The sequence below is a fragment of the Cibotium barometz genome, chromosome 60, assembly GCF_041138505.1.
Source record: "Cibotium barometz isolate CiBa-2024 chromosome 60, ASM4113850v1, whole genome shotgun sequence".
Taxonomy (NCBI): Eukaryota; Viridiplantae; Streptophyta; class Polypodiopsida; order Cyatheales; family Cibotiaceae; genus Cibotium; species Cibotium barometz.
In genome coordinates this window covers 38,092,616-38,101,933 of record NC_141105.1, presented here as the reverse complement: position 1 = coordinate 38,101,933, position 9,318 = coordinate 38,092,616, and positions in this window count along the sequence as shown.

Genomic DNA, 9,318 nt, shown 5'->3' with positions numbered 1-9,318 from the left:
GCTTGTTTTAAGCCATCATACAAGGCTTTCTTCAACCTGCACACATGCTCGGGGTGACTCACATCCTCATAACCAGGTGGCTGCAACATATACACCTCTTCCTGCAAATCCCCAGGCAAGAATGCATTCTTCACATCCATCTAATGTAAAGATCATTGCTTTGACGCAGCCACTGCTATCACAACTCTCACTGTTGCCATCTTGGCAACTGGGCTGAAAGTTTTCTCATAATCAATGCCATATGTCTGCGCATATCCTTTGGCTACCAATCTAGCCTTGTACCTGCTTATACTTCCATCACTGTTATGTTTTACTTGTACACCCACTTGCATCCAATGGCTTTTTTGCCTTCAGGCAATTGCACTAAATCCCAAGTCTCATTTCCATATAGTGCATCCATCTCCTCATCCATAGCTTTCTCCCAACACACATTTCCAACAGCCTCATCAATGCATGTGGGGTCTACAACCTATATAACTTTTGCCATGTATGCATAGTGATGTGCCACCACATAACCATCATAGGTAAACCTCTGCACAAGATTCTTCACCCTCTTAGATCTTCACAGCTTTGCATTCATGGCTTCCATAGCCTTCTTTACACTAGGTGTTCTCATAGCTGGTATCCCAAGATCCTCATAAGGCTCATCTCTGAGCCACTCGACTCTCCATCAACATGAGAATGCCCTGCAGAAATGTCAGGCATACTAAGGGACTCAATCACTTTCTCTTTGCCTTTATGTGATGTACTAATCACATTTGCATAGGACTGGTATTATGACGCAGCCTGCCACTCCATGGTCTATCAACTAAACCACTAGATGAGGACTCTCCTGGTCCACTCAAAGACTGTGATTGCTGACTTGTATTCTGTGCAACCACATTTCCACTCACATCAGTCCCAAACATCTTCTTTTTCAGTAGCATACCAGCTGCTCATCTCATAAAAAACAACATCCCTGCTTACCCTCAACTCACGTGTAGCAGGGTTATAACACCTGTATCCCTTTTGCTCAAGGGAATACCCAATAAACACACATTTTTCAGCTTTTGGATCCAGCTTAGTTCTCAGCTCATCTGGCACATCCACATTTGCAATGCATCCAAAGACTTTCAGATGAGATAAATCAGGTTTTCTGCCAGTAAACCTCTCCTCTGGAGTTACATCATGTATGGCTGCAGTTGGAGTCCTGTTCATGATGTAAACTACTGTAGAAACAGCCTCAGCCCAATAGCTATGCGGCATATTCTTCTCTCCCATCAATGCTCGCACAATCTCAGCAATGTGTTTGTTTTTTTGCTCAGTAACTCCATTTTGCTGCAGAGTGTATCAGCATGTAAACTATCTCCAAATACCATTCTTCTTCAAAAATTCAGAGAACTCATTGGAGAAGTACTCTCCCCCTCCATCTGACCTTAGGCACTTTACATATTTTGCTGTTTGCTTTTCAACCATAACTCTGAAATTCTGAAAATGAGTGAACACCTCACCCTTCTCCTTCATGAAGTATACCCACACTTTCCTTGTGTGGTCATCAATAAATGTCACATAATACCTGCAGCCTCCCGTAGACATGGTCTTCGTAGTAGGACCCCATACATCTGAATGCACAACATCTAGTGCATTTCTGCTCACATTTCTGTCACGTGGAAATACTAGCTTTGTTTGCTTTCCAAATTGGCATTGCTTCACATATTTTCTGCATACCTTCAACTTTAAACTTTTGGCAGCCCTGTCACAATTTCTTTAGTCTGCATCGACTTCATTCTCTGCACATTCACATGTCCAATTCTTTTATGCCAAATGTCTGTGTCTGCAATAATTCTTGAACCATTTGCAAACATCGCAGCACTCACTTTAGGCTTATTTACATTCAATGTAAACATTCTGCCCACTCTGTTGCCTTTTGCAACCAACCTGCACTTGTCTTTAAAGTCTTCAACATAACAACCATCAGGGTTAAACTGAACCTGCAAACCCTGCTCAATCATCTGGCCAACTGAAACCAGATTCTTTGTTAAGTTCGGAACATGAAGTACATCTGCAAGGTACTTCACTTTGCCATCCTGCATAGACAGTGGCATATCTCCAACATGGGCAATTGGATAAGCAGTGTCATTCCCTGTTTCCACAAAACCTGGTCTTTCAAGGTTTTTCATCTCCTTGAACCACTCCCCATGACTTGTCATGTGGTTCAAAGCACCTGAATCAACATACCATACATCATCTTTATGTGTTGCTTTAGACATGGCATTCATGACATGCTGCATAACAAATAACCTTTCATTATCCTGATTGTTTCTGCTTGAGGATGCATAGTTGTTTTGCTGCAATTTTCCATTTTGCATGTCAACGTGCTTCTTATAACAATATGCCTGCACATGTCTAGGCTTACCACAATAAAAGCATCCACGTGTATCATTATACTGCCTTTGCCAATTTCCACGACCTCTTTGACTCCCCCTGCCTCTGAATTGGCCTCTTCCACCTACGTGTTGTTGTTGTTGTGAATTCTGGGACGGTTGTTGTTGTCACTTCTTGCCATAATTCTAATTACCTGTTCGGCCTCCTCCTTGGCCGCGTCCACGGCCTCCTCTACCTCTTCCTCTTCCTGAACTTGTGTAGAAGGCCTGTTGCTCTGAACTGCTTTTGTTTTGTGAAGACTGTTGGTCTTCACCCAAGCTCTTCTGTTCTATAATCAACATAGACACCAAATCTGTGAAATTGGGAATGTTTTCCCGAGTCTGAATAGACGTCTTGAATGCCTTGTATTGTGGTCCGAGACCACGTAGACAGATTTCCACCTTATCATCATCATCTACTACTGAAACGCCAATAGATGCAAGGGATTCCACAATACCCTTGATCTTCAATGCATAGTCATTCACAGACATACTCTTTTTCTCCACACAGTATGAAGTTCATTCTTCAACTGTATCTTTTGTGCCTTGGTATTCATTTCATAGAGCTTTACCAAGGTGTCCCACACCTCCTTGGGGGACTTGGCATCCTGTATGTGTCCAATCATTGTGTCCTGTATACTGATAGAGAGCCAATACATAACTTTTCTAGCTTCTTGGTTCCAATCCTTGAAGTCTCACATTTGCAGGCAGTCAGATTGATCTCCGGTATCTCCGGTGCCTCTTCATGCTCACCTTCTATGTAGTCCTAGTAACCTTTTCCCATCAGGAAATTTGTCAACCTGAACCTCCAAGCATGGAAGTTGTTCTTATCAAGCTTCAACAGCAACAATTTGGTTTATGCCATCATTTTACATCTTGCTAAACACACAAATCTACCAGAAACAGTACTCTGGTTTGTCCTGCACAAACTGTTATATTTTCTGCTGCGGTACTGTACTACACTCAAATGTCACAACCAGTGACCTCAACGTGCATACATACACCCAATGGCAACTGTTGACCTCCTTGCAGCACACACAATGTCTGCACAATCAATCTGTCTTCCTGCAGTTCTTAAAACAGAGTTTTGCAAGAAATCGATGACTTACTCGCAGTGCTCGAAATCGCATGCTTTCCAAAAAACGGAGGTCCTAACGTGCCTGAAACGCGTTTTTGGCCCGAAAAATATCGTCCAATAGGACAATATAGTTGCCCTATAGCTTTACTCTCGTGACAAGGGTGTAGTCGCCAACACACAAATAGGGAAGAGTAGATGAAGCTCTTACCCTCATACCGCTTCCTGTGCTTCTCTTGCTTGCAGCTCAGCCCTTAGCATGAACTAGGTTCTGATACCATGAAAAGATGCAGGGGAGAAGAGAGCTTGAGCTCTTGCAAGCACACACTCACAAAACCCTAAAAGAGAACACACAAGGTGAGAGGCTGAAAATCTTCTTCTTCTTCACACAACACTCAACACACCATATACAAAGATAAGAGTACACACTATAAAAAGGTACTCAACCAAATACATACTAGGGTTCTCTTATAGTGTGAACCCAACTAAATGAGCTGGTGCTATAACTATGCCAGTCTCTAGAATGGCTATCACACAACCTGTCATCCCACTGGCCGCATATCACCCATGATCTCACCAATCATGCCAGTGGTGTAAGTGTGGGCCTATCCCCCAGGCGGGTCATCAGTGTCCACCGCCTCATTAGATGAGCTCGATATCTCAACACACATATGCTGGATTAAAATCTCCTTGATATTTTTCTTTCCTTCTACAGTTCTGCAATCCTTCACCACCCTACCTTTCCATGCTACCAAAAATTGATTCTTTGATCTTTACTTCTTTCTCCCGTTTTGTTGCATCAAAGCCCAGTTCCCTTTCGATACAATAAGATATTTCCAACACCCAGTTGAAGAAATTCTGTTGGCAATCTCAATAGAGTTAATAGAAGAAGCGGGTTGATGGGGCAAAGAACTCACCTCCCTTCTTTGATCCTCTGCATTTGGCTCTACATATATCGTTTTGCACAAGCTCGGTGATAGTTTTTTGTTGCCATTCTTGAGAGCATGAGACAATAAGATATGGTAGAGTGTAGAAAATTGAAGAAGCTAGAGAAAGACGTTGATTAAGCAGGAAAACTGGTTTAGGAGGGAAACTTTTTTGTGTCTTTGTTAATATAACTGCACTCACAATAGAATAATCTTGTCAAAATAAAAAAGGATCTCTTCATTAAATGTAAACAGTTGTATATTAAATAAGTTATGATTCTTATTTCTTTTTTTTTTTGAATTTTACTTTGTTTTTGCGATTTTCCCAACGTTACGTTGGCCTTTCTCTGATTGGTGGAGAGGGATTTTTTGTTTTGGGCAAAAGGCCCAAAAATGAGCTCCGTTCTCCCCTAATGAAAATAGTGCCTCGATTAGGTTTCCAACCATTTGTTAACCCGCTCCATTTAGCCATCCATTTCGAGGTGATATGTTGTATTTAGAGTTAACTTGGTGCCCATACTTTCAAACAGAGTTAACTTGGTGCCCATACTTTCAAACAGAGCTCACCAAAATATACTCGTAAATTTCACATCTCGGTCACTCACAATTGATTGAGGAAATCCATGCACCTTGAACACATGTTCCATGAATTGCTTAGCAACCATAGATCTTGTATATGTGACCTTTGTGGGAATGAAATGGGCTGCCTTTGTTGGCAACTGATCTACAACCACATAAATGTTGTCCCATCCCTTCCTTGTGCAAGGGAGGCCCGTAATGATCTCAAAGTCATAATTTTGTAGAGTTGCCAACCACCTCCTTTTCTTTGGTGTGAGAGTAGCTTGAGAGAAAATACTTAAGAACCCTATGATTGCTCTCACATAGAATGGGCTCCCATATAAGTAATGATACCACTTCTTGACAACATGTCAATCATCTCTTGATCATAGACATGCATAGCTGCTTCCTTCTCATTCAACTTGCGATTCTCATAGGCAATGACTCCATGGTCTTAATACAAAACAGCCCCAATTACTATTCCATAAGCATCAGCTCCTCGAATAATGAATGGCTTTAAGAAATCCAAGCATACTAAAATAGGAGTGGAGGTAATCAAAATCTCTTGAGCTCTTCTGAAAGCTTTTATCGAAAAAAGGCATCCTAAAAGAAGGTGCATGGATGTATATATATAGATATATACATGCATATACATATATATATATATACATTTTATACATACATGCATGTATATACACACATATATGTATATACATGTGTGTGTGTGTGTGTGTACATATACATAAATATATGTATATATATATATATATATATATATACATACATACATACATGCATGTATATAAACACATATATGTATTATATATATATATGTGTGTGTGTGTGTGTGTGTGTGTGTGTATACTATCACGGGACCTTTTGTACTTCTTGAAGAAATAATTTAAAACTCACATATACATCAAAGATTAAAGCATAGACTTGGATCAAATTGATATAATTGAGCATAGCATAGCATAAAACAAGAGAAAATAAAGCAACATCACCACCATCAACACACTATTGGGTGCAATCTTTCCCCCTACGTGTGTGGCTCCTCTCCCACCACACGAAGCCATAAATAGCATAGCTTTTCTAAAATTGGGCTTTTACAAAATTGAGCCATAGTCCACTGCTTTTAAAGTATCTCATAAAAATAAACCTTACCCCAACATATGTACAATGGGCCAAAACTATACAAAATTAATTATCTTGCACACATGTGCACAACTAGATAATTCTGTCCAATGTCCACCTTCGTTGTCCCAAACTTCTAATCTATACTCAAAGACAATCCACAGTGTTAGATCACAATTACTTTGGATTCACTGACAAAAATAATAAGTGGTAAACATTATCTAGATTCACTCTCACAGAGTTGATCGGATTCACTCACAATCAAACTCGCACATTAACACCAAACATCTCACGTGTCACGATCATTGATCGGATTCACTTACAATCAACTTGGCCTTGATACCCAAGATATTCTTTTCACTTGTTGGGTCACCCAACAATTAATCACCCAAGATGTTTTTTTCACTTGTTGGGTCACCCAACAATTAATAAATTAATTACCGTAACATCCCTCTTGCTTGGGTTGCAACTATCCTTAGTTGCATATTTAATTTTTGCAAGTGAAAAGAGTCAAGATAGAGTATCCGTTCACAGATAGAATCTCTCTCAACACTTAATTGTGATAAGTTATCCATCACTCATAGATAAATATCACTAAAAGTATCCATCATCACGAACATTAAAAATAGTATCTTTCAACATGGAAACCAACATGAGTATCCTTCACACAGACAATCCATTAATTTTTCTTGGTATTGAGATGAAGATAATTGTAATAAATTGAAGTAATCTTATGTATAATAAAATCCATGGGTTTAATGTGAAATGGCAATAAGTTGACATATATCCTTTGGTGATCAATCGAAAAACATATGTGCATCATTGTTTCATTGAAGTCTTAATAGTGAATGGTCTAATATGTATTTTCTTTCACGTTTATAAAGTACATATCATTCATTGAATCTATTCTAACGAATAATTTTAATTTAACTAAGCACTATTCTTTGACTATTTAGGAAATCAATAAACATACCCTAGAATAAAATTTTCCCTCTTGCTTAGCAAAAAGGTCACCTATGGACTCTAAATTTATTTTCACATTGAACAATGTATAAGAATGAGTTTTAGGCTTACCTTACTAGTCGTAAAAGTCAAGATTTGGAGTACTCTCTTAATTTGGTTGATTGTCTTGGTCTCCATCTTCAATCACGTTCACAACCCTATAAGGAGATTCTTTGTCTTCTTTGGGCACTCATATGCATAATGTCCTTTGTCACATTTGTAAAGATAATCATACGAGCCTCTTGATCTCCATTGTTATTCTTCTTTGTTGATTCAGTCTTCTTTCCATTTGCTTGTGAACCATTGTTCTTTGTTGCTTCACCTTTATGTTGAAATTTCTTAAAAAGGTTTGGAAGGTTAGATCGAGGAAACAAAGGAATGTGAGAATCCGCCACTGTACCCTCCCTAGAAAATCCATTTTTCTTCTCACAATTCATGGCTAGAGAGATGGCATTACTAAGAGAATGAGGGTAGAAAATGTTCACTTTTACTCCAATGAGACTAACTTCAATCCGACTATGAACTTTTGCTTTTGGTCCTTTGATCACACTCTCTCGATGGCTTGAAGTTGGATAAGTGTTCGCTAAAATTATCCACATACATCTGCACAGTTTATTTATCAAGTTGGCGTAACATATCCCATTGTTGATGTGCCCTAGCTTTATATTAAGGTGGAAGAAAATTTGTTTGATGAGATTTGAAAATTCCTTCCAAGTTCTTGTTCTATGTTATGCGTTCCACCATAGAGATGCACTTTCAACCAAATGGTTGGAAGCACATTTGACTTTGTCCTTCTCAGAAAATTCTTCCCTAGAAAAATTGTCGTCAAGTTGACTAAGCCATGAAAATATAATCTTTGGTTCCTTCTTACCATCAAAATTTTGAAAAGTGAAAGCTTTGTAGCTAATCCTGCTTTCCTTCTTCATTTCCTGTGCTTGGACGACGAGTAGCTTATACTGTCTTGCGTATGCAAGGACCCCTCAAAATAATAATATGGAAGTGAAGAAATAAAATATTAAGAATAACAAGCTTATCTGACTCCCATGTATTTGAAAGAAGGTTTGTTGAAGCGCTCGAAGTTGATGGCGTCCAAAAAATGATAAGAATAATAATCTAATAACGCCATAATGCCGACAATTCAGAAAGAAGCCCATTCAAAACCACTTTGAAGTTTTTTTAGAAGTATGACACCCGTCTTGGCCACTTGCAGAAATTTTATTTTTTACTTTTGTACAAGTCCCTTTCTTTCTTTTCTTTGTGAAGGTAAGAGGGCTTTAATCTTGAAATAATATAAGCTTAATAATATGAAGCCTGTATAGCTTACAAGCCTTTTTTTAATTACATAACAAAGCTTTGGCTCTTAAGCAAATACTCCACGGCAACCACTGGCGGGCAGCAAAAAAAGAGAAAGAATCAGCGCGTGTCGCACGTCACCTAGTGGAAGGAAGAGGAAAAGAAAAGCTACTTGCAATTCACATAGTCACTACCGGTGGATGGAAGAAAAATTATATATAAAGAAATAATTTCTCTTTGTTCTTTAAGAGAAAGAAACCACCAACATAGCAGCGCCTATTTTTAGAGAAGGGAGAAGAAAAATTTTGAGCCCTCTATTATAGATTTTGAGCATGCTCCCTGCTTAGCAATTCTAAATGTAGGCCTTTGATCTCCTCAATTAACGGTGGTTTCTCTTGAAAAAGAGTGGTTTTTTTTTCATAAAGCTACCTTAAAATCTCATCCCTCCAATGGTTCAGAAATTTTCCATGAACCTTCCAATCTTTGTCCATGAGTTCTTCTTGAGTCCTTGTCTTCTTACCCTTAGGATTTTTGTGAGCTTCTTACTTTTCTTCAAGTGCATGTACCCATAGCTCTGATACTACTACTGGTGGACGACCATGGGACCTTTTGTACTTGAAGAAATAATTAAAAACTCACTTATACATCAAATATTAAAGCATAGACTTGGATCAAATTGATATGATTGAGCATAGCATAGCATAAAACAAGAGAAAATAGAGCAACATCACCATCAACTCACTATTGGGTGCAATCTCCCCCCCTACATGTGTGGCTCCTCTTCCACACGCGGTATTTAAATCATATTTCATAAATTTAGTCCTTGGAGCCATAATAGCATAGCTTTTCCAAAATTGGGCTTTTACAAAATTGAACCATAGTCCAATGCTTTTAAAGTATCTCATAAAAAATAAACCTTGCCCAATAT